This window comes from Callithrix jacchus, chromosome 15 (genome assembly GCF_049354715.1).
Source record: "Callithrix jacchus isolate 240 chromosome 15, calJac240_pri, whole genome shotgun sequence".
In the NCBI taxonomy this organism is placed as follows: Eukaryota; Metazoa; Chordata; class Mammalia; order Primates; family Cebidae; genus Callithrix; species Callithrix jacchus.
Genome location: NC_133516.1, coordinates 53,140,443 through 53,165,004, shown reverse-complemented (window position 1 = coordinate 53,165,004; position 24,562 = coordinate 53,140,443). Strand labels below are relative to the sequence as shown.

Genomic DNA, 24,562 nt, shown 5'->3' with positions numbered 1-24,562 from the left:
TCTTTGGGTGGTTCTTCAGCATTTGAAAGTGAGAAATTTTAGTTTGCACCCCATGAATCTTACATCAGAACCCCAAATCATGTCCCTTTATGTCTCTATCCCTACTCTAACATAGAATTAGCCTCCTTTGAAACCGTACAATTTTTGAAAAATACTCATTTTAAAGGTTAACACCCTAGTTCCACCATATAATGAAAGCGCTGAGGCAGATTTTACAAACTCCTCTTTCCTGCTGGGGAATCATCTGATTTTGTAAAAGTCATGATGTCTAGCTTTGTTTATATCAACAGCTAGAACAGTGGTTTCTTCATCCTTGTCTTTTAATGACATTGTTATTATTTCCAAGTGTGAAATTGGAGAATTTGACTTGGAGAAACCATTTCATTTCCTCAATGTGTTTCAGTCTAGAATGTCTCCTTGTACTCTTTATTCTTTACTTGGGGATACATCCAAGTTCTCAGATATGGAACATTTAGGACTTAATTTCAGAATGTTAAGCTGAGAATTCACTTGGAGTTACCTTTCAGTTACCCCTCTAGAGTTGACGTCTCCTAAGGTAAGGTATGTTATACAAAAATATAAAAAACGAAAACAAAAGAATGTGTATATACATCATTAAATAACACCAAAATCATATACCATTTCTTTCTCATATCACACTGTTTGAGCTGTCAGAATTCCAGCTGTTTCTTTACTCAGGCCAATTTGTTGTATCTTCCTCTGAATTTATCTGAGTTGAAGAATTAAGAGAGGAATCCCTTGGGGTTTTCTTCTCAGATGTGAAACCAGATCTTTGTTTTCATCTTCGGTGATGACTTAACAATGTATACTACCATTGCTTTTGAATGTACTAGCCAGTATCACTGGTGGTAATTTAAGATACATTTTTTAAGACACAAGTCTGAACTGTAAGTACTAAGGCAAACACATCATTGACATAGTCTTTTAAATGAACAAGCTGTGAGAACCCTTGTCCAGTTCTCTACTTTACTAAATCAGAAGCTCTTTTCTGTTTCTTTGCTATCCCCTCCCACCCCCACCCCCCACTATGAATGAATTTAGAGGTAACCACTTTTCTACTGATCGGGTAACAGATTTTTTTCTCTTCTTAGCCTTACAGCAGTTCTAGTTTAATTTATTTGGGCGTTTAACTCTTGATGTGGCTGGAGATTTTCGAGAGTAGATTAGCAAGGAGATGCACTTTGCTATAGCATGAAAGGCCATGTAGTCTTCTTGTGCGAGATGCTAACATTTGGGTCTGGAAGTGGCTTGTAGATACAGGAAGGAATGAGAATAAAAGAGCAGCGCAGCCAGCTTTTGTACCGTTGCCTCTGTCTTCAGAAAGGACCAGGAACTTTGCAGCTATTTTATTTGCACATCATGTGTTCAGTGTCTCCAGCTCTTTAAAATTGACAGGTAGTAATGGTACTCTCAGATTATGATATGCCGGGACAGGTATAGTTACTCGGATAGTTGCACAATAATTATTTTTCATTTTTTTGCTACCTGTAATAGTTTTGGGGTTCAGATACTCCTAGAATTCATTTTCTGACAGAAGGTGGTTTTTGTTTTTGTTTTTGTTTTTGTTTTGAGACAAGAGTCTTGCTCTGTTGCCCAGGCCGGAGTGCAGTGACATGGTCATGGCTCACTGCAACCTCCACCTCCCAGGTTCAAGCAATTCTCCTGCTTCAGCTTCCAGAGTAGCTGGGATTACAGGTGTGCACCACAATTGTATTTTTAGTAGAGACAGAGTTTGACCTTGTTGGCCAGGCTGGCCTTGAACTCCTGACTTGAAGTGATCTGCCTGCCTCAGCCTCCCAAAGTGCTGGGATTACAGGTGTGATCCACCGCACTGGGCCCAGATGTAGGTTTTATAGAATGCACATTCTAAATAAATTACTTCCACAAGAGACTCTTGTCTTAATAGATGTACAAAAATAATTCTGTGTTTCAGTGGAAGTTACTCCATAATATACCCTTTATGGTTGCGCCCTGCTGAGAACACAGTCTAGAAATGGATGTCAACCAAGGGAGATTCATTCATTCCATACGTTTTCTAATTTCAAAAAATGTACACCGTCAATATTTTTTCTTAATTGAACAGTTTGTTGAACAGACGGGTGCTTTAATTATGGTGGTCTAAATTTACACACATTGCAGTGGTATTTTGCTACATTAATTACCTTACTTGTCAAGAGTAACAGGTAATTACTACATCAACTCACCCTCCTGCAGTATATAGAAACAGAACTTTATTTGAAAAGATACAACAAACCCCATTGTGTAGCCACCCCACACCTTTGTCTTTGCTGGAAGAAGACAGTTCTCATAGCATTTGTTTGATCATTAGCAGGGTAGAGGTGAATTCACCCTTTCCTTTGTGTCTGTCCACCTACGATGCGTGTCCAGAAACATTCATAGACTCAAAGAGCATGTGGACTAGCAAGAAACTTTGAGATGATTGAGTTCATTAAACCTCCTGATAACGTGTTTCAGAGAGGGTGCATGACTTTTCCAAAGCCACCAAGAAGCAAATTAATGACCAAACCAGGATGGCACCAGTTTCACCTCACTGTGCTGCTTTTTGTGAAGCTTAGTGCATTTTAATGATTTTTTTATAATTATAGAAAAATCATTTGGTATAGTATGCTTTGAATATTCATTCACTTCATCCTCCTCATTTGAACTTCTAACCAATGCTTTGGCTGCCTTACAAAGAGTATTTATCCTATATTCTGTTGAACTGCCAGGTACAACTCATGTCATTTGGTTTTCTCTCCAGTGTACTAGTGTCAGCTTTTATGACAAGTTGTGTTAAAATTCTACTTTAACATCTTTTTTTTTTTTTTTTTTTTTGTAAAGGCGAACATTTTTGAACATATAGGATGCTCTTAGCAAAATCATGCAGCATTAACTCTCCTGGTTGCCATGGCATAGAAAGAAAAGATTTTGTCGTCTTTTAGGTGTGGTATGGAATATACACAATGACATAATATGGGTGTACTGTCTTAAAAGGCTTTGTCCCCTTTTTAGTCAAACACCTGTGACAAAATTACGAACTGTGGTTAACATCGAATACTTACAAGTGGTTTTTCAGAGTCGCCCATGGTAGGGGAGCTCAGTGTGCGACAATTTTAGTACCTACTTTTCTTCTTGCACCTGGCACTGGGAGTGAGTGACATTAAAAAGAAGTTCAAGAAATCAAGAGTTCAGGATCCCACCTTGCAGACGTTATTGGAGATGGCTTGTAGAGGACAGGGTGGGCTTCTCAGGGGTCATTTGCGACATATGACGGAGAATCTCTTCCAGTCCTCAACCCACTTCAATTTCTGATGCCTGAATTCCAAGCCTGGATGCATCCTATCTCTAACTGATCTCGTCGTGTGCATTTGCAAATCACCTTGGCATTTGTAACTTGTTACATTATAGCTTCGAGTGACGAAGTTTTTCTTTTTTCCTTAGCTTTTTAGTCAATGGAAGGATAGCATGGTATATTTAGATTTAGTAATTCATCCATTCAACACATCTGCGGAGTGCTGCTGAGTACCTGCTGTGTGACAGTCATTGTGCTGATGGTGGCAGGGGGAGGAGAGCATAGCAAGGCAGGAAACAGACCTCTGCCCTCAGCTTCTTTCTGTTAGAGGGCAAACTCTATGAGAGCCCCACCAGGGCTCTGCTTTCCTGGAGTTTGTCCTCTAGTAGAAAGAAGCAGAGAGCACAAGTGAAACAAAGGAACAAGATACGTACGTGGAATGGGAGTTCACGCAGGAGACAGTAGAAAGCACAGACCTTGGGAAGGCCACTTACATTGTCTGGCCAGGGAAGGCCTCTTGGAAAAGGTGGCTTTCTATTTGAGACCTAAAGAATGATCTTCCTGCGCAAGAAGCCGAGGGAAGAACCTTTCAGGCAGAGAATGAAGGAGGGCTAAGCCTCAGAGTTAAGAATAAGCTGAGTGTGGTGTGGTGGCACGAAGGCCAGTGTGGCTCCAGGTGGTTATTAGAGAAGGGGGTGGGGACTGAAGATGGTGTGGAAAGGCTGAGGGTCAACAGGACCCTGGACACCAGGGCAAAGGGCTGGGTTTTGTTCTCTGCCACCTAGGCTGGAGTGCAGTGATGCAATTGTAGTTCCCGGCAGCCTCCAACTCCTGAACTCAGGTTATCCTCCCACCTCAGCCTCCCAAGCAGCTAGGACAGCAGGTTGGTATGCCACCACGCCTGACTCATTTTTTAAAAAATGTATAGTGATGGGATCTTGCCGTGTTACCCAGGCTGGTCTCAAAACTCCGGGCTTCAAGCGATCCTCCCGCCTCAGCCTCAAAAACTATTGGATAACAGGCATGAGTCACCATACCCCGCCTGGAGTTTGTTCTGAAATGGATGTAAAGCAGTTGGAGGCAGTGACTTCTGATTCAGGTGTGAGAATTAACCACATGGACTGGGGAATAGATTGCAGTTTCCTGTGTTCCTGAGAGCAGGCTTTCTTCGGAGAGAGGTTGAGATTCTGGCTCCCTGAGGTTACGCAGGGAATCCTGGAAGATTCTGCACCTGAGACACACTCAGCTGGCCCTCGTGAAGAGAGAAGACCCTTTTCTAACTGGCAATGAGATGCAGCTTTGCAGCAGTACAAGGTTGGAAGCACAGTGCTTCAGAGCACAGTCCTCCAAGTGTGGCGCCTGAACCAGCAGCGGTGGCGGCAGCACCTGAGAACTTGTTAGAAATTGAAGTTCTCTGGCCTCACTGCAGCCATCGTAAATCAGAAACTCTGGGGTTGTGGCCCCAGCACAGTGGCCCACGCTTGTAATCCCAATACTTTGGGAGGCTGAGGTGGGTGGATCATCTGAGATCAGGAGTTTGAGACCAGCCTGGCCAACATGGTGAAACTGTGTCTCTACTACAAAAATTAGCTGGGCGTCATGCCATGCACCTGTAATCCCAGCTGCTCTGGAGGCTGAGGCAGGAGAATTGCTTGAACCTGGGAGGTGGAGGTTGTAGTGAGCTGAGTTTGCGCCATTACACTCCAGCCTGGGCCACAGAGTGAGACTCCATCTCAAAGAAAGAAAGAAAGAAACTTTAGGGTTGGGACACAGCATTCCGCTTGTAACAAGACCTTCAGGTGATTCTCATGAGCATGTAAGTTTGAGAAGCCTGTTAGAGGGTGTTAGTGGCAGATAGTCACAGAAGAGACTTGGGACTTCTACAAATGCAGTAGTCTCATGAGAAGGTAAGACAGACGCAGTAAAGGACTGTAGCTAAGTGGGAAGGGGCTAGAGCTAAGTGGTGCCCAGTGCCGGTCAGAACCTGGGTCTTGTGACCCCATTCTCGTGCTCTTTCTTCAAGGGTTTATGGAGTGAACGAATAAACAAAACTAACTTTGTTTTTTAAAGGATAATTATATTTATAAAGGAGGAGTTAGTGGATATTTAAGGACAAGTGCGATGGTTTGTGAACTCAGGCGACCCCGTTTCTCGTGCTATTTTCTCAGATAATTTAGAAAAGCAGTGTCAGTGTGAATAACTCGCTCCTTTCTCCCTGTCACTGGTAGAAAAACAAGTGTTTTTGTCTTAAGTTACACCACTGAGACACTTAGCAGAGTGTAATAGCATTCTTTTATTTCTGTATTACTCAATCTAGTTGGCCTTGTTTTGGTTTTGGAAGTCCTGACACTCCCAAGTTATGTTTTGAGTGTCATGGAAGAAGGCAGAAGATTGATGATTTTCAGGCCTGGCGTTTGTGCTTGCTTCTATCTGTTTTGGCCGCAGCACTGTCGGAACGTCCTAGAATCGTTTCCCTCGCCCTGCACCCAGTCTTCTCTACCTGGCTAACACCCACTGACTGCTGATTTAATGGCTTGCGGGTCATCTCTTCCACAAAATCTTTTCTGACCTCTTGAGCTTAGGTTACCTCTGTGTGCTTTCGTTGGCATTTCCTGGTAGTCTGTGGCCTCCAGGAGGTCTGAAACCTCATTTGTCTCAAGTTCAAGCTATAATGCACTTCAAATATAGTGTCTGGTGTGTGGTGGTACTGAGAAAGTCGCTGTCCCGTCGATGCTTTCCCTGTGAGCTCATTCATTATACTCTATGGTCGATCTTTGGAAGACGTAGTGGTGGGTTCTCTCTAAAAGGGAGTTGCACTGGATATTATTATATGGTCCCGGCCAGGTGCAGTGGCTCACACTTGTAATCCCAGCACTTTGGCAGGCCGAGGCGGGCAGATCACGAGGTTAGGAGTTCAAGACCAGCCTGACCAATATGATGAAGCCCTGTCTCTACTAAAAATATGAAAATTAGTTGGACATGTTGGCATGCACCTGTAGTCCCAGCTACTTGGGAGGCTGAGGCAGGAGAATCGCTTAAACTGCGGAGTCGGAGGTTGCAGTGAGCCAAGATCGTGCCACTACACTCCAGCCTGGAAAATAGAGCGAGACTCAACCCTTCCCCACCCCCCACCGCCAAAAAAAAAAGACATGATCCCATGGGGTCAGGATGGAGAAGTGGAGACAAAGCCAGAAAAAATTGCTTATTTTAGGTAGATCTTAATGAGGGCAGAAATAAGTATTTATTTGAAGTAGATCCTAATGACGTGTACACTTACAATGTGTTGTGTTAGCTGCTGCGACTAACACACAAATTTTGGTAGCTTTCCATAATAATGTATAGGTTGTCCTCCGTTTGTGTCTGCTGAACCTCCTCCATCTTATTCTTGCTGTGGGATCTCAGCCGTTGGTGGGGAAGAGGAACTGGGAGCACAGTTGACCTGCCATCATGGGCTTAAGAAGTAATGCCCCTTGCTTCTGCTCACATCCCATTGACCAGAAATCAGTGACATGGTCCTGACATGTGTAAATGCCAGTGTAATTGGGATTGGACTTGGAAATGTCGTTTCCCTACGTACCCAGGATGAAGATAGTGCAGTGAAAATTAGTTATCATGTGACAGTCCCAACCAATATATTACTTTGGTTTTAGCTATAGAGGTTTGATTGAAATAAAGCACACCTGTTTTTGTAGCCTGTTCATGTATTAGTACCCTTTTTCTCCCAGAAACTAAGGAGAGTGATGACCCGCAGTGGTTCTTAACTTTTGTATGTCATGAAGAGGATGCCTTTCATTTAAATCCCAGCTAAGGCCAGGCACGGTGGCTCACGTCTGTAGTCCCAGCACTTTGGGAGGCCAAAGCAGGTGAATCACTTGAGGTCAGGGAGTTTGAGACCAGCCTGGCCACCATGGTGAAACCTTGTCTCTACTAAAAATACAAAAATTAGCCGGGCGTGGTGGCACATGCCTGTAATCCCAGCTACTCAGGAGGCTGAGGCAGGAGGATTGTTTGAACCTCAGAGGGGGAGTTTGCAGTGAGCTGAGACTGTACTCCGGCCTGGGAAAGAGAGTGAAACTCCATCTCCAGAAAAAAAACAAAGTAAATTCCAACGAAGAACCTATCTTCCTCTGTGGGATCCAGCAGCATAATTTGTCGAGGGTCCAGCTGTAGCTTTCAGTCCTTATACCAACAAATGAAATATTCCACCCTAAGTGGTGAATAAGTTTGAATCCACACAGATTGGCTCTCACAGGGCAAGCTCTGCTTGTGTTCTGTGGTTGGCACCATTTTTTATTCTGCTCCTGGAGTTGACAACTCTGGGAAAAAGAGTTTGGTGGTATTGCAGAGGACTAACTAGTCTATTACTACTAGCCATCATTATGGGCTTGCAAAGGACTGGTTGGCAAATTCTTATTTAAAAAGAAAATTGAAGTTGCTTTGAAGACTTGAATTTTCTGTTTACTAATCTCGCTTATTTTCGTCCAGAAAATGATATGGAAAGTTACCCATGATATATTCCGTGGAGGAAAACATATAATAGAGTGTTTATGATGCACTGTTTTTTATTGTTGTTTTGGGGTCTTTTTAGGGGGAAGATACGTTCTTTTCCTCACTGTCGTGCTCACATTGTGGTTCTCAGGATAGGAGCTGAAATCTTCCATCTAATCTTCAATATCCCCTCCCTGCCATCCTTCCAGCCCAGTATGAAGACTCAGTGAGAAGCTTGTAGTGGAGACAGTTAGTTAAGTGGGAGGTTAGAGATGTCAACAGGGGTCAGATCATGCAGGACCTTGTTAACCATGGGAATACTTTTGGTTCCTGTCCTGACACTACTGGCAAGCCATTGAGAGAATGCGAACAGGGAGTGAATGCAAAGTGAGAGAGAGGGAGTGTGTATGTATATGTTTATGTGTATGTGTGAGAGAGACAGTGATGAATGATGATCACAGTTATTGTGGGTTTTTCGGCTATGGGGAAAGAGTCTCTGCTGGAGAGAGTAGGTGCAAAGGCAGTGTGGTGCCCTTCTCCCAGCTGACAGGAGAGGTCTCCTCCCGCCTTCTGCACAGAAGTTGCTTGTCAATCAGGAGCTTACCATTCCAGCTTCAAAGCAGGCAGTGCATTTGGGGTAAATATTTATGAAATGCCAAGCTTCGTGATCAAGATGTATTTTGTTTTTAATGAGCAAATGACTCAGAATTGTTTGAGGTTATTAAAAGACAAATTATTGTGTGCCATCATGGAAAACAGGGAAGAGGAGAAAGTATAATTTTGCATCAAGCAACTTATTTACAGCCACAATCCACAAGTAGTCACTCTTTAAACAAAATTCTTTAACTTTTTGTAAAGGCTTGAAGTATAAAAATTTAATTTATTTATGGAATCTCATTAAGAGGACTTTAAAAAAGTAAGATGGTCTATTCAGCTGCTTCAAGGAATGTTAATTGAGTGCGGAAGATGCCATAAACATTGTGTTTGGGGCATGAGAGATAACACGAATCTCTGCTCTCAAGACACTTCTAGTCTGGAAGCAAGACAGTCAAAAGCCATTATAAAATGAGTAGAAATGCGCAAAATGTTTCTTCTTCTTTTTCTTTTAAGTCTAAACCATTGTTTCAAATTGTATAGCAGATATTTTGGATACTACTCTGTTTTGGAAAAATCTAGAGAATACAAAAAATTCTAAAGAAAAATCCTAACCTTAATCCCATTTCTCTAGGACAAATACGGTTAATTTTATTTTCTTTCTGTTCTCCATTGGCACATATTTTTACACAACTGAGAAAGGAGATAGGAGATACAATTGTAGAAAATGGTAGATATAATTTTCCTATCTTGCTTATTTTATATCACATTGTAACAAGCATTTGCACATATTTCCCCATTTTCAGTGACTACAACCTACAAAATATTTCTTTGTCAGACTGGACTATCATTTACTTACTTTTGTTCTGTTTTGATTGACATTTAAGATAAAATAGATTCATGAAATTTACCCATTTTATCTCTCAAATCATCTTGTGCATTTAACTGTTACAGTAAAACATTAATGGGGAACTGAGGTTTAAAAAAAAAAAAAACCCTGTATGTATGTCTCTGAGCTTTGCCATCAAAAAAAAAAAAAAAGTGGACCAAGTCATCATTACAATAATTGTATATCCTTGAGAGAATCGTGGGGGAATAATACATTTGACTCATTGTTCCTGGCATATTCTATCACTGGACACGTAGCTTCTACCCTGAAATTGGTTAACAAAGAACATCCTTTAAATCCAAGAAAGCGGTTTGGTTCTAATTTAGGGAAACTTCATGCCTGATTTTGAAACTATTAGTGGATGTCATTTCTGTCTCTCTTCCAGTGACATCTGAAATCTACCTATTATTTATTTTGCTTTTTAAAACAAGGTTCAACATAAGGTCACTTTAAGGTGACTGTCACCTACACTGTCTTAACACAGGGGCTTGAAAAAAAACAGTCTTAACACAGGGGCTTGAAAAAAGCTTCAGCTTTTTCTTTTGTTGGTGTTGCAAGTATTCCTTGGGTGTTTGTTTAGAATGGCACAGGATTCCAGTAAGCTCTCTATGTGGGCGCATGGGCCCTTGGAAAGGTGGCATGACTTAGGGGAAAGAACCAGGCATGGGGTGAGTAGAAGCTGAGCCTGCCAACACTCATCCGTTAACCTTTTGGCAAATTAAGGCAACTACGCTTACCATCAGTAATCCATCCCTGGCAGTCAGATATCCTGAGTGAAAATGCTAGCCAGAGTCTATTGTCCATTTTTTTACGTAGGAAAAATTTTAATGTGTTATGTGTCAATGTACAAAACCCCCAATCAGTGTTCTGAAGCAGAAGCTGGCAAATCCAGCCCACTGCCAGTTTGTGTAAATAAAGTTTTATTAGAACACAACAACACCCACTTGTTTACATATGATTACTTTTCTGCTGTAATACCTGGTAGTTGCAATAGAGAGCTTGTAGCTCTTAGGTGTAAACTATTCACTAAGTGTTCCTTTACAGAAAAAAGTGTTCCTTTCTATTATTATTTAGAAAAAGTTTGCCAACTCTTTTCTAAAATACAGCGAAAAGCAAAATGTCGTATCTAAATAACTATGATATTAAGGATGTAAAAATGTTTAAAACAGTAATTATTCAATAATTAATATGATCTCAACATACACTTGTTTTGTTTGAAATGTGACTTTTTTTTTTTAATCATGAAGAACAATGAGACATAACTTTGGTGTCTGGGTTTTCAAAACCTCTGGGAAGTTTCTGATATTCTACCAATTATACTGTAATGCAATACTTAACCTTCACACATTTCATTTAAAATGTTATATTAAACTTGAAGGATGTTTTATTATTTTTTCTTTTATGATAACAACAGACAAAAATGTTTTCATTTTGAAATAAAATATGTATTTTCTATAAAGTTTAGATATTGAAAGCCAGTATCTAAACTAGATATTGGTCAACTAGATCAATATTCTGTGGCATTTGCTTGTATTTCAGTTCTTAGCAGCTCAGTATTCTCTTCTGTCAAATGGGAATCAAACTTCCTTACTGGGCTGCATGAAGATTAAGTAAGGAAAGCCATGCCTGACACATTTTGGGAATACATTAGCTTCTGGTTCCCTTTCCTTTTTCTACCTTTAGCTTAAGTTAGAGGAGCAAATAATCCTAAGTATGAAATATTTTCAGAAAAAATGTTCCAAATTGACAGAGCTGTTTACTTAGGGTTAAGCTAGGAAGAAATTGGAAAGGTCCATGTATTTGGGTAAGAGATAGTAGTAGCTGTAACCAACATTCCAGAATCTCAAAGGCTTAACTCAAGGGCATTTAATTCTCAAGCACCTCACAGTCTAGTGCTGGTTGAGGGGGACAGGAGCAGTGGTAGCTCAGCTCCATGTGGTCTTTCAGGGACCCAGGCTGATTCCATCCAGTGACTCCACTATCCAGAGGAACTAGGAGTTCTCCATTAGATCTCTGGACCCACAATCCAGGGAAGAAAGCAGTCATTAGGGATGGTGCCAGAGGCTTCAGGATCTGAATGAAAGGAGTGTATATACCCACTTCCATTTATTTGGTTAGAACTCAGTTACCAGGACCCACCTAACTACAAGGGATGCTGGGAAATGCATTCCAGCTGTGTGTTCAGGAAAAGGAAATGGATCTGATGAACGGTTAGCCAGTCTCTGCCACAGACTGACCACATTTTCTTGTATTATTTTGGAGGACAAATGCTTACCATACATAAACTGCCCAGAGGTGCTGCTAATCTGAGAACCTGTCTGCAACAAGTCCCCTGGGAAGGGCAGCATTTAGAGACAGTCGTGCTGGTTTGAAACAGTTTATCTGGATGCTTGTTTAACTATATTTCAGAAATTAGCCTGCAATCTGAATCTGCTTCCCACATGTTGTGTGCCATTTAGGCATTTTGGCGTTCTAAAATTATAGATCTATCTCAAAGTGAGTAAGTTTAGAAATACATACTTAAGAAATGTTGCATGCAATGACATTTTCCTTCCCAAAGTGATCTACATGAACTCATATTTATTTTGCTGTTTTATATAACCAGAAGTCATACACAATATTGAGTAGAATTCTTTATCTATGATGGCAGAACATCTGTTGAAATACTACCACTGTTATTTATTTCGGGTTGCACATTTTACAATGAACTATATCAGGAGCATTTTCAATTTTTTAACACCTTTAATAGATCTAAGCACACCTTTTTTTTGAAAGTTATTCATTTTAAATTACGATTATATTAATATTTTAGGATTATAATCACCCTAAAATGAAGGACAAAATTTATCATACCAAAATAGAAATTTAATTTAAAGTACAAAGAACTTGATTACAAGGTTTAGTAGACTAGAAACAAGACAAAAGAGGATATTAAAAAACACTTTTTAAAAAACCCTAACCATATGGTTTTGCAATTGATTTGGAAAAAATAAAACAGCAATTATTAATGTTTGTGAAGATCTTATTATAGACTAATCAAAGATCAAACTTTTGTAAGGTTCAAAAAACACATTTAAGCAAATTTTGGTCATTTTCTGAAAAAAACTAACTTTAAATATCTTCATTCAGGCTGGGCATGGTGGCTCATGCCTGTAGTCCCAGCACTTTGGGAAACCAAGGCAGGTGGATTGCTTGAGGCCAGGAGTTTGAGCCCAGCCTGGGCATCACAATGAGACACTATCTGTACAAAAAAACACAAAAATTAGCCAGACATAGTGACACCTGCCTGTAGTTTCAGCTACTTGGGAGGCTGAGGTGAGAGGATGGCTTGAGCCCGGGAGGTGGAGGCTGCAGTCGGCTGAGATCATGCCACTGTACTCCAGCGCGAGTGGCAGAGTGAGACCCTGTCTCAAAAAATAAATAATAAAACACAGATTTTCATTCAGTATCATAAAGTTAGTAAAGTTTATTTGAGATGGAAGCTGCTCTTGACCATATTGTATCCAGTGGCCTTGGTCAAAAGTCAGACTTGCCCATGGACATGTGTAATTCAAAATATCCCTCTCACTTTTCTTGGAATTCACAGCATTTCCTACTACCTGTCACTTTGTCCTTGACGATATATGAGGCAGAAAACAAGTTGTGCGGACCAGGTTGGTTTCCAGTCAGCTGTTCCTTATTTTTCTCCGATGCTTCTTTGTTATATTAGAGTTCAAATTTACTATTCATGAAACACATTTTAATCAATGACCATATCAGACAAATGGTAGCTAAGCGTTGGTTAGTATGTTGAAAATAAACATGAGGGCTCTCATTAATGTCGCTGTCTGAATAATTAGTTGAGCATCCAGTCCTGAGCAGCCGTGAAAGCAGACTCGCTTCTCACTGGAACGACAGGCTGACAGCCCCGTCTTGGAGAATGGTCATTAGTGTGCCCCGCCATCAATGTCATGTTACAGTGTCAAATTAGTTAGTGTCCCCTTAGGAGAGAAGCTGGACCTACAAATTATCCTCCCACATCCCTTGGAAACTGTGTTTTCCAAACCTGCGATCGAGTGTGAGCAAATTATTAACATGGCTCATAAATTAACTAGTTTACAGGCTTATAACATTTTACAAGTAGATAATAAAGGGTAGAAAAGTTTTCCAGTTGCTTTGCCTGGACGAGAGGGCTGTGATCTGCCGACTTTTCCTGGAGGTATCCACAGCTCATGGTTTTTTGTTAAGAGAGCAAACACATGGGGTGTCAGAACAAATGTTTGGAAATGTATAATCTAAAAGGCAGCCAGTGTAAATCCATTGAAAACAATGTAATTAACTTCGTTATCTCATTGCTCTGATAAGTCAATGACAATGGTCCTCTTTCTTTTCATGGCAGTTGCTCATTAATGAGTTCACCAATTAAGTTTGAACGATTACAGCCTTTGCCAACTGAAATTATCTTAAAAATATTTTTGATGCATTCTTATCATACTCTTAGGCTTCCTTGCTCAAGAGGGAAAATGCCAACACAGCACATTAAACTCATAAGAATGAAGATTCTTAAGCCATGATGTATTTAGCAAACGGTTTATGCACAGTAAACACCAGATACCTAGAAAACATAGTGTGGACAAATCTGGGCTGGGTTTATCTCATATCTAGAAGAGACACCCACTGGGAACACCATCTCTTAACTCTCCTCTGAGTTCTGGTAGGCAGACAACCCACATTGTTTCCGGAGACAGGTGACTATTCAAATCATAAAACTTCATGCATCTCCTTTTTAGTTTCAACTTCTCCATCTGAGTAGGTTAAAAACATGTAAATTCACAGGGTATTGCCTGAATTTATTCTTGAAAGAGAACACCGCACACAGACATACATGGACATGCCCCCAATGCTCAGGCTTTCTACGCACTCTATAGTTCTATTTTTTTCTGTGTTAGTGAGTGTCCTTTATGTAATCTTGTGGGCCATATAGATGGCATTATTATCTCAAGGAGCTATGCAGAAATGACCTGGCATGTGAAACCTTCCTACTGACAGCTATTCGCAAAAACTTTCTGAAAGTGCTTGAGGATGAGTTGACTTATCTGTCAGCAAGAACTTATTTGGAATTGGATTTGGTAAATATTCTACTAATAACCCAACCAAGCTCTGAAAGCTTGCAGTCTCAGCACATGAACAGAGTGACTATTTCCATGAGAAGGCTGTGTCACAGTCGTCTTCTGCATTTGAAATTCAACTGAAAAAAAGAGTTACTTGCTAACTGTGGCAAGTAAGATTTTCTATTTGGCTGGCAGGAGAGAGCTTGTCTGTTTTGTTAGGGGGGTGTCTGGGTCCATGGATGTATTTATTTCCTCCTGTCTCTTCTGCCGGATGCATTGAGACAGGCTAAATGATGAAAACTCATAGCAAAATTATCATTTGGACCTATGGATCTTCTTTTCCTCATTTCTCAAAATTTATCCTAAGAAATAAATTATAAGCCAGGCACAATGGCTTATGCCTATAGTCCCAGCACTTTGGGAGGCCGAGGTAGGCAGATCATTGAGGATAAAATTTGAGACCAGCCTGGCCAACATCGTGAAACCCCATCTCTACTAAAAATACAAAATTAGCCAGGCACAGTGGCAGACACCTGTAATTCCAGCTACTTGGGAGGCTGAGGCAGGAGAAGTGCTTGAACCCTGGAGGTAGAGGTTGCAGTGAGCCAAGATCCTGCCACGGCACTCCTCCAGCCTGGGTGATAGAGCGAGACTCTGTCTGAAAAAGAAAGAAAGAGGGAGGGAGGGAGGGAGGGAGGGAAAGAAATTAGGGCTGGGAGTCTTGGCTCATGCCTGAAATTGTAACACTTGGAGACTGGGGCAGAAGAATCACTTGAGCTCAGGAGTTTAAGACCAGCCTGCCTACTAAAATTCCAAAATTACTTGGGCATTGTGGGACATACCTGTAGTTCTAGCTACTTGGGAGTGCTTGAGTCTGGGAAGTTGAGGCTTCAGTGAGCCCTGAATGTGTCACTGCACTCCAGCCTAGGTGACAGAGCAAGATCCTGTCTCAGAATAAAAGAAAGAAAGAAAATAAATTATGGTATGGAAGTTAAAGGAACTAAACGTCCTAAGTGGATGTCAGTGCCTTCAAGAGTGACAGTTTTACCTACATAACATTTTGCATCTTCCTTCTGTAATTCAGATTGTGAACTAGGTCACATGCTGATTCTAGAAGGCCAAGGATAAAATAGATGCTTAGATACATGATTATATACTGAAGGTAAATGTGGTGTGTAAACAAGGGATACCGAAGGCTCGTGTGTCTGTCTTGCTTTTGAAGCATCACAATTGCCCCTTCACTTAACCTCTTCTTTTCTTTTTGCTTTCAGCTTCCCTCTGTGTGTTGCAGTCCTGTGGCATTATGCATGCCCCCTCCCAGTGACCCCAGGCTTTTTATGGCTGTGAGACACGATAAAATTTCAGGGTAAGTGACAGACACCACTGAAAAATTGCCATCTACCTTTGCAGGAGACCCAGTGGTCAATATAGTAATCCTGCAGAAGATGATGGGCTTTCTAATTATCAGGCCCTGATTCTGAAGCTAGCAGGCATTTGAATGCTGTTACCCTGCCCCATGATGGCTTTATGATTTTTATGAATCGGGTTCATAACTTGGATCATATTTGTGGGAAGATGACCTAATGCAGGGATTGGCAAAATTTGTAAAGGACCGTATAGTAAATATTGTCATCCTCGTGAGCCATACAGTCTCTTTTGCAACTAGCCAACTCTGCCTTTAGAGCACAAAAGTAGCCGTAGATGATATACAAGCAAATGGGTGTCACTGTGCTCTAGTGAGACTTTATGAAAACAGACAGTAAGCCATATTTGGCCTGAAGGCAATAGTAGGCTGTCCCTTGATCTGATGCATCAAAGAGGGACATTTGACCTGTAAACCTGACACCTCAATGGGTACCACTCCATCTGACCTTGAGCAAACCATTTGTCTGCTAAAAACAGGAATTAAAAAAAAAAATCTGCCTGTAGTACCTTGAAAGATGGCGGTGTAAGGATGAAACAAGATATACTGCATGTGAAAGCACTTTGAAAATTTCGAAACTCCTTACGAATGTGATGATCGGCTCTACAGTCATTCCAGCTCACCTCGTGGAGTATGACTTCTTCACCTTTTTAATCACGTTGGGCTTTCATGAGCGAAATGAGTGTGGGGGAAAGCTCTCATATTTTCTGAGTAATGTGGTTTGTCTGTACGTTCCTTCTATTTTGCAGTTGATGGACAAGCTGTTGAAATGTCTTTTTTTAAGTATCAAATATGGATGAAGGGATATGCGGGTAGATTATGGTAGGCTAAAGATCAAATGCCAATGAAGAACGATTAAATTTCCTTTAATCATCAGAATCTGAGAGTGCTGTAAGATCTCACCTTTAATATAGGCCTTAATAAATAATAATGCTTTGGATGCCTACAAGTATGTTTGAATTTCACAAGCCTTGCATGTCAAAACAGAGAGACAGGCTCGGCAAATATGCTTCCCTGGGCTAGCAGTACTAATTAAGAAGGAAAGTCATACTTAAACAAACAGCTTTGGGAATAGAGGGTTAATCAGAATCCCAATTCATGAATTTTCTAGTTTCCCTCAGAGAAAATTGTAGTGTCATCTTTAGATACGTTTTCATATTATTGTATTAGTTAAGAATTGTTTTCTAATAAGGAAGAGATAAGTATAAAAATTATTTAATTATTCTCTCTTGTAAAAACATCTGGGAAGAGCAGTTCATGCCTTCTGTCTTTCTGCTCTGCTTATTTAAGTGTGTTCCTTCATCTTCAACGTCACATGATGGCTGCTGCATCAGAGGCCATTGCCTCTGCGTCCTGAAAGGAGGAGACAAAGAGTAGTTTTCCTGGCTGAGGTAGGCCTCTTTAAAGCACCTTCCCTGCAGCCTTATCCAGTGCTGCCAGCTTACATCCTATTAGCCACCCCTAACTATAAAGGTATCTGGGAAATGCATCCTTAAAATTTGATGTCCCAGATAAATTCTGGGTTCTAATACTAAGAAAAGGCAAATTGCTTACTGAGCAATCATTGTGGTTACTTATACAACATAATGCTGTCAGTTTTGCTACGTTTGATATTTATTTATTTTCAGTGATTGTCTTCTGTTGACTGTGCCTTGTTTGAATTTTACATGTTAGAATTTTAGCCTTTTTAATTCTTAGCAGAGATACAGCTCAGTAAATATTTTAGGACCGTAGTATTCTTACTCAAAGTGCCACGGCGAATCTGAGAAATAAATTTCTTTATTAAGAGAGCTATAAAGAAAAATTTAAACTCTAGAATATGGTAGTCTAATGGGTTTTCCTGCCTGTGGATGTAAGATTTCAGTAAGGCTTGAGTACTAGTATGAGGTATTAGCAACATGCACTCACACCCAGTTCTGTTCCCCCTAGATGTGCAGGGCGCGTTGCTGACAGCTTTGCACTGTACCTCTGTGCTTATGTAGACTCAAGGGCAGGACAGAACTCTCCATGCTACATTTCTGAGATTTGTTGCTCTCTGTATCTCTGCTGAAAGCTTACCTTGGGAGTGGAGTACGCGGAGCAAGTAAGCCACTCCCATCCAAATTTTCTATCCCAAATTGGCCTGTACGCAATTCCTGTGAAAATTTTTATCCCATAAAATGAATAGAATGAGACTTCCCTCTATTTTGTATTAAAAATATATTTTCTGCCTATACCAGCCTATGACGAGTAGTCATAGAAGTTGGGGTAATGGATGTATTCACAGACACTCCCTGGATGCCTGTTGTGGATACAGGATAGCAGCATGGTTAAGAGTGTCTGCTTTGAAGTTAGATCGGCTTAGACTCAGATTCCACCTCTTCCACTTCCTGGCTGAATAACCCTAAGCAAGTTACTTAACCTTTCTGTGCCACGGCCTCCTTATCTGGAAAAGGGGTTAAAAATAGAAGCCAACCCACTATGAAGAGTTAGAGAGGTGATGCTTATAAAGAGCTTAGCACGGATCCTGGTACATCATAAATGCCAGCGTTGTGCTAGGCGCCCCAGGTGATACAGTGGAAATCCCTGTCTCTGACAAGTTTGTCCCATCCTGTTGCTGGTTCACTGGTTGTTGTTTTACTGATAGTTGTGTTTTGCAGTCTGTCGCTCTTTACCTGGCATTCCCTAGTAAATTCAAGTAGAGCCTTGGGCGGTTGTCTGATGCACATCTTCAAGGACACGTGCAGCTATGTATACAGCTGGTCTAGCCCTGTTAGCAGAGCTTAGGTCTCTGGGTCCTGTTTTGAGGATTTCCCCTGAGAAGCATGCAGTTCTTTTTTTTATTCCTTTTTTTAACTTAGTCAGACAATGGGCCTGCCTCGCAAGCAGAATTCACTAACTGCTTTCAAGTTGGTGTTGCTGATGATAATCTGAAACTGTAGGGTTTCGCTCGTGCAGGCTGATGCGACATGGTGTCGATCTTCTGCCACCTCATCCCCTGTCCCTGCCTCTGTGCTGACTGGGCAAAGCAGGTCCTGGTTCCCCACAGATCTTCTTGGGAATGGCCCTGAAAGAACTGTGTCATCTGTACACAGAAGCTGCCACATGACGGTGGCAAAGATTGTCAGCAGTGCTCATGGGTAACCCAGTTGGAGACTTGTACCCAGATTGAAAAACAGTGCCAGCTACATGACCCTGGCTGTCTCTTGAGTTTTTGAGCTCTGTTAAGTGAGATGGGTAAGAGTCACACTACTTATAATAACAATTCATTAACATTCATTAACCTTAATAATTTATTAACATTTACACCATATCACAGAAGTGATGGTTTTGGGGGTACAGATGCCAGCCTATATTAGTATTTACCAAGGGTCTGCCTGACATAGGTTTTGCTTCTGTCTTGTTCACTGGGTGGAGATAGTAGCTTGACGATCTTGCGTATTCAAAAGACTTTTGGAAACTTTGAGCTTTTGATACGGTTTCCAATATTTTATTTAAACCCCATTCCTCTTCTCAGACGCCATAAAAACTCCCTTGCCTCTGAACCACGGGATAACTTCTGTGCCTCCCAGCACTCATTCCTTCTCATCCCTTAGTGTTCAATTCAAAAATCAACTCCTTGAACATGCCTTTGCTGACTACCCATGTGAAAGGGGACGTCCCCTCTGTTATTTTTCTTGATCCAAACCTCTTGTTTGTTCCATATGTTACAGCTGTGTCCCTTCATGAATTCACCTGTTTGTCAGATATTAAGCAAGAAGGCGGTCTTATTCAGTGTGGCTTCTCCATGGCTAGCAGTGCCTAACATATGGTAGGTATGCATGCCGTCAGTATTTGTTGAATCAGTCAGAATCTGTTTGGGGATTTCCCTGTGACTTTCTGTATTTTTATGGTACTTAAGAGGACTGTATCTGGGTGAGGGAGAAAGAAGGAACAAAGCTACACACATCACCTTTATCATAGGAATAGAGTACTGCCCTTGGGTCTTCTCTGGAAAGTTTCCACTTATGCACTCACTGCATACTCTGCGTGTCCTATCCGGAAGGGGTTATATACGTCATTTTCCCCATGAAGACAGAATTGTTTGCCATTTGGACCTAAGCATATTGTGGCTGGTCCAAATTGATAAAGAAAATGTTGGGATCCAAGCTCAAACCTCAGCACTCTCATTCACTGGCTCTTTTTTTTTTTTTTTTTTTTTTTTTTGGACAAATTATTTTCTTTCTCTATTTCTCTAGGACTCAGTTTACTTCTTTGAGGCAGGGGTAATAGCATCACCTAGCTCACTGAGCTATTGCAAGCATTAGATTAGCCTGACCTACATCCTGAAAACCATGGAAATTCAGAGTTTGGGGTGCCGCAGTGTCTGTACACCATCTTGCTGGGGCTGTGTTTTGCCTTTAAGTTAATCAGAGCTGGTTTGATCTCCTGCCTTGCCATAGAGGGCATCTTAAATTTCTGGTAAATTCTCTACACTTGATACTTCTGTCCTGAAAATTCACATAACTTCTCTTTTGATAGAAAACCAAAATCTATATAGTCTGAAAGGAGTTAGATATAAATGTCTTTCATTGTTAACACCAACTTCTTCCACCTGCTTGAGGAAGATGATCTATTATTTTTGCTATATTGTTGTACCATGTCAGTGGTTGACATGTGTTGTTCGTTGTGAATTTGTTAGGTAAAAGCCGAAGCAGAGAGAGGGACCTGTCTCACTCTGTATCACAGGACGTTTTGGTGGAAAAGAATGAAATCTATCAAATCATATACTCTTATTTACACGACTTATGGAGTGACTAGAGTTATCTAGGAAATTAAAATCACTGTTTTTTATTAATTCATAACGTGTACTCTTGCAACCTGAAAATAAAAGGACGTGATTAAAATATAGTTTAAGGCATCAAATGTGGTTACTAATACCCTTTTAGGAAAGGAAAAGATGAAATCTGGTGAGTATCAGTCAAAGTGTAAGTGATTGAATTAGAAAAAAAAAAAAAAAACATTGGTTAGACTCATGATAACCCTCAGAGTGGCTAACACCCAGATTTTTTTGCATCTCTAAAAATATATAACACCCCTCTCTCCAAATATCACTTCAGAAACTAAAATAATAACTCATGAAAGGGGAAACAGATCCGTGTAATTTGAGACTTGATCAGGCAGTTTGCATGGGATGCTCAAGGGCCTAGATCAGCCCTCGTGCTGCCCTCTTCTCAATACCCTGGTGCCTGAGAATCAACAGGAAAGATTAGGAGCTTTCTGAGGGTTTTTTTCTTTCATGTTTTGAAATCTTGCTGCATTGTCTGAGTCCAGTTTGGTTCAGCAGTCTCTCGGTGCCAGGTCACTCTGGTTAAGATACGCTGAGGCTGAATTTCTCAGCAGCTTTGCTAGTGGATCAGTCAACGTTGTGCCCTGGGTATTCCAATCAGGAGGGCCTGTGTCTTGTCTTTGTCCACATCTGTCCCCAGTCATTCATTAACGGTGACACAAAATAGCCTCCCACTCCTGACCCACTTCCTAAACATGGCAGTTTCTTTGGGATTCTACTCCTAGAGTAATTGGTGTTTAGACCTTCTTAGGTTTATCTATATGTGTATACCTAGAAGAACTTGCCTGTCATGCTATCACCAATACTCTACATACTTAAGAAGGAAGGAAAGGTGGAAGGAGAATTTTCTAAACTCATAAAAAAATCTAATCCTAAAAAATCTCACCAAAAAGTAGTTGTTTAAGAGAAACACTGTAGCTTGTGAAAGGTGTACTGTATAAATAGCTACCTTTACTGGGGATTTACTGTGTGCCAGACATGATTCTAAGCCCTTGATGTTTATTAACTCACAACAACTCTGTGAAGTAATCACCATTCTAAAAATTAATTTTACAGGTGAGGAAACTGAAGAACGGTGAGTTACATGACTCACTCAGAACGCTGTACTTATATGGAGCAAAGCTAGGATTTGAAACAAGAACTCCTTCCCCTCGTACCTTGTTTTGAAACAGGAACCCCTTCCCCTCATACCTTGTTTTGTTTTTGGTTTTGGTTTTTGAGATGGAGTCTCACTCTGTCGCCCAGGCTGGAGTCGGAGTGCAGTAGTGTGATCTCGGCTGTCAACTCCAATTTTATATATATATATTTTGTGTGTGTGTGTGTGAGATGGAGCCCTGCTCTGTCACCCAGGCTGGAGTGGTGTGATCTTGGCTCACTGCAACCTCCTCCTCCTGGCTTCAAACAATTCTGCCTCAGCCTCCCGAGTAGCTAGGAATACAGGCATGCGCTACCATGCCTGTATGTTTATTATACTTTAGTAGAGATGGGGTTTCGCCCTGTTGACCAGGATGGTCTCGAACTCCTGACCTTGTGATTCACCTACCTCTGCCTCCCAAAGTACTGGGATTACAGGCATGAGCCACTATGCCTGATCAATGCCTGACTAATTTTTGTATTTTTAGCAGAGACAGGGTTTTGCCATGTTGGCCAGCCTGGTCTTGAACTCCTAAACTCAGGTGATCTACCCACCTCAGCCTCCCAAAGTGCTGGGATGACAGGTGTAAGCCACCACCCTTGTCTGTACCCTGGTTCTTAGTCACTATGCCATGCGGTCTTCCTCAAGCCCACATATTCTTGGGGTATTGACTTGCAGGTATTGTTTTGTTTTCACAGAAATTTTTTGCTCTGGGACTGCATGTTGAGCCTTTATACGCCAATGCTATATAACAGGCCCTGCTTGATCTTACTAGACTTCTTCAAATGCTTTCTTTTTGCTAATACAAGAGCTATGGGAAATAAAAGTATGTCCCAATTTGATTAGGAACAGGGACAACCACTTAATTGCCATTCTTCTATCTTGAGTTGGATGTGCCTGTTAAGATATTTTCTCTAGATCTTTGAGTCATTTTTCTCTGGGACATTATTCTAATTAACCTCATCTCTGTAGCCCTCATTTTACTTCATATTAGCCTCTGACCACCTAATAATTGATTCGTTCTGCTCAGTCACCTGTGTGAAAAAAGTGTAGCAAGCAAGAGGGTCTCCCTCCCAAAGCTTCAGTCCTGTACCTGGGCATTTTCCCAGCAAGCAGGTTCAGAATGTTCTTTTCGTTCTTAGAAACTTTCGCCTGGAAAGCTTTTTATTTACCAGGGTAAAGATCTGGGGTACTTAAAGGTATCACTGGCTAACAGAGTAGAATACCTTTGGTTTCTTATTCAGTAGAATTATAGGTTCATAAGCTGTATGCCAAGGACTTTGACCTTCAAATATTGGTAAAATATTAGGCTTGAAGAAAAGTCTATCAATGCCAGTTACAAGGGACCACAAATAACCAATTTTTCTCTTAAGAGGTTTGAAGTATTCATATTGCCTTGTTAACACAAAAAGCAGACAGCCCACTTCTAATGTGTCAGTGTCTTAAAATACTGAGCTCACCATATTTTAGGTCTTTTTGGTTCTGAGTGACCAGCTTAGGCACAAAGGGGAATTAATTGGCTCACAATGTTGAAAAGTCGGATTGCGGAACTAGCTCCAGGGACATCTGAAGCAGGAGGTTCAGCTCATGCCATTGAGTCTTGGTGGCGATCTCCTGGCTGTGCTATGCTCCCTGTGGGATTCGTTCACGGAGGCGTTTCCTCGATTGTGACAGAATAACCTTTCCTGAGTCTGTTTTTGTAGCAGCTCCAGCAGAAAAGATCTTTTCTTGAGAGCTCTGGCAGCTGTCACAGAATCTGGATCTTCCTGCATCAGTGATTGGTCTGGTGTGTGCCACATGCCTTTTGTTGAAATACTGGCTGGAGCTGGAGCAGTAGTGCGTCGGGGCAGTAGGAGGTCCTGCTTGCCTTAGGATGGGTCATGTGCCCATCTCTAAAGCCATGGATGGCCTTTGACCTACACAAAACATTGGAAAGTAGGTGGAAAGAGGGCTGGTTTCAGAAGAAGGGGACATAATTCTGGGAAACTGAACGATGTTTATGTACACAGCAGGTACTATACTTGATGTACAGCAAATACATAGAATTACAGGGTGAAGGAACCTTTAAATATCATATGGTTCAGCTAACCCACAACTAAATATCATCTATGAGAGTTTTCCCAGAAAGCTGTCTGCCGAACGCTTGACATCTCCAATGGCATTTGGGCTGTGCCTCAGAAATGCTACTAGGCCTCTGTCCTCAAGGAGTCTAGAGTTCATTCATTGTCTCCCTGCCTTCTATTCATTCTTCTCTCCAACCATCCACCTACCATCTGCCATGGTTTGTGGTCCTAAGGCAAGATGCTTGATTTTTTTTTTTTTTTTTTTTTTTTTTTGAGGCATAGTCTCACTCTGTCACCTAGACTGGAGTGCAGTGGCATGATGTCAGCTCATTGCAACCTCTACCTCCCAGGTTCAAGCGATTCTTCTGCCTCAGCCTCTTGAGTAGCTGAGGTTACAGGTGCATGCCACCATGCCAGGCTAATTTTTGTATTTTTAATAGAGATGGGATTTGATCTTATTGGCCAGGCTGGTCTCAAACTCCTGACCTCATGATCCACCCACCCCGGCCTCTAGGATTGCAGGCATGAGCCACCCACAGCACCCAGCCAAGGTGCTTGATTTTAACATACTTATATGTGCAAGGTAGACAGAAAAGTCAATCATAATATGGTGATAGAGAAGTTACAAGAATACTGACGGATTGTGCGTTTTGACTGGGGAGGGGATTGGAGAACGGAGATTGGAGGGCCTCATAGCAGGAATGACGCCAGACTAGGGTCTCAGAGAATGAATAGGAGTTGCCAGGTAGCCAAGGGGAAG

General features: G+C 41.3%; 1 protein-coding gene across 1 annotated transcript in view; it reads left to right on the top strand.

The window, feature by feature from the left end:
• The window catches only part of FOXP1 (forkhead box P1), a 635,694-nt gene that overhangs the window by 212,032 nt on the left and 399,100 nt on the right, over positions 1–24,562 (top strand). The window contains exon 3 of the mRNA XM_054245862.2: positions 15,646–15,740. The gene's annotated coding sequence lies outside the window, so the exon portion shown is untranslated. The remainder of the gene's footprint in view (positions 1–15,645; positions 15,741–24,562) is intronic.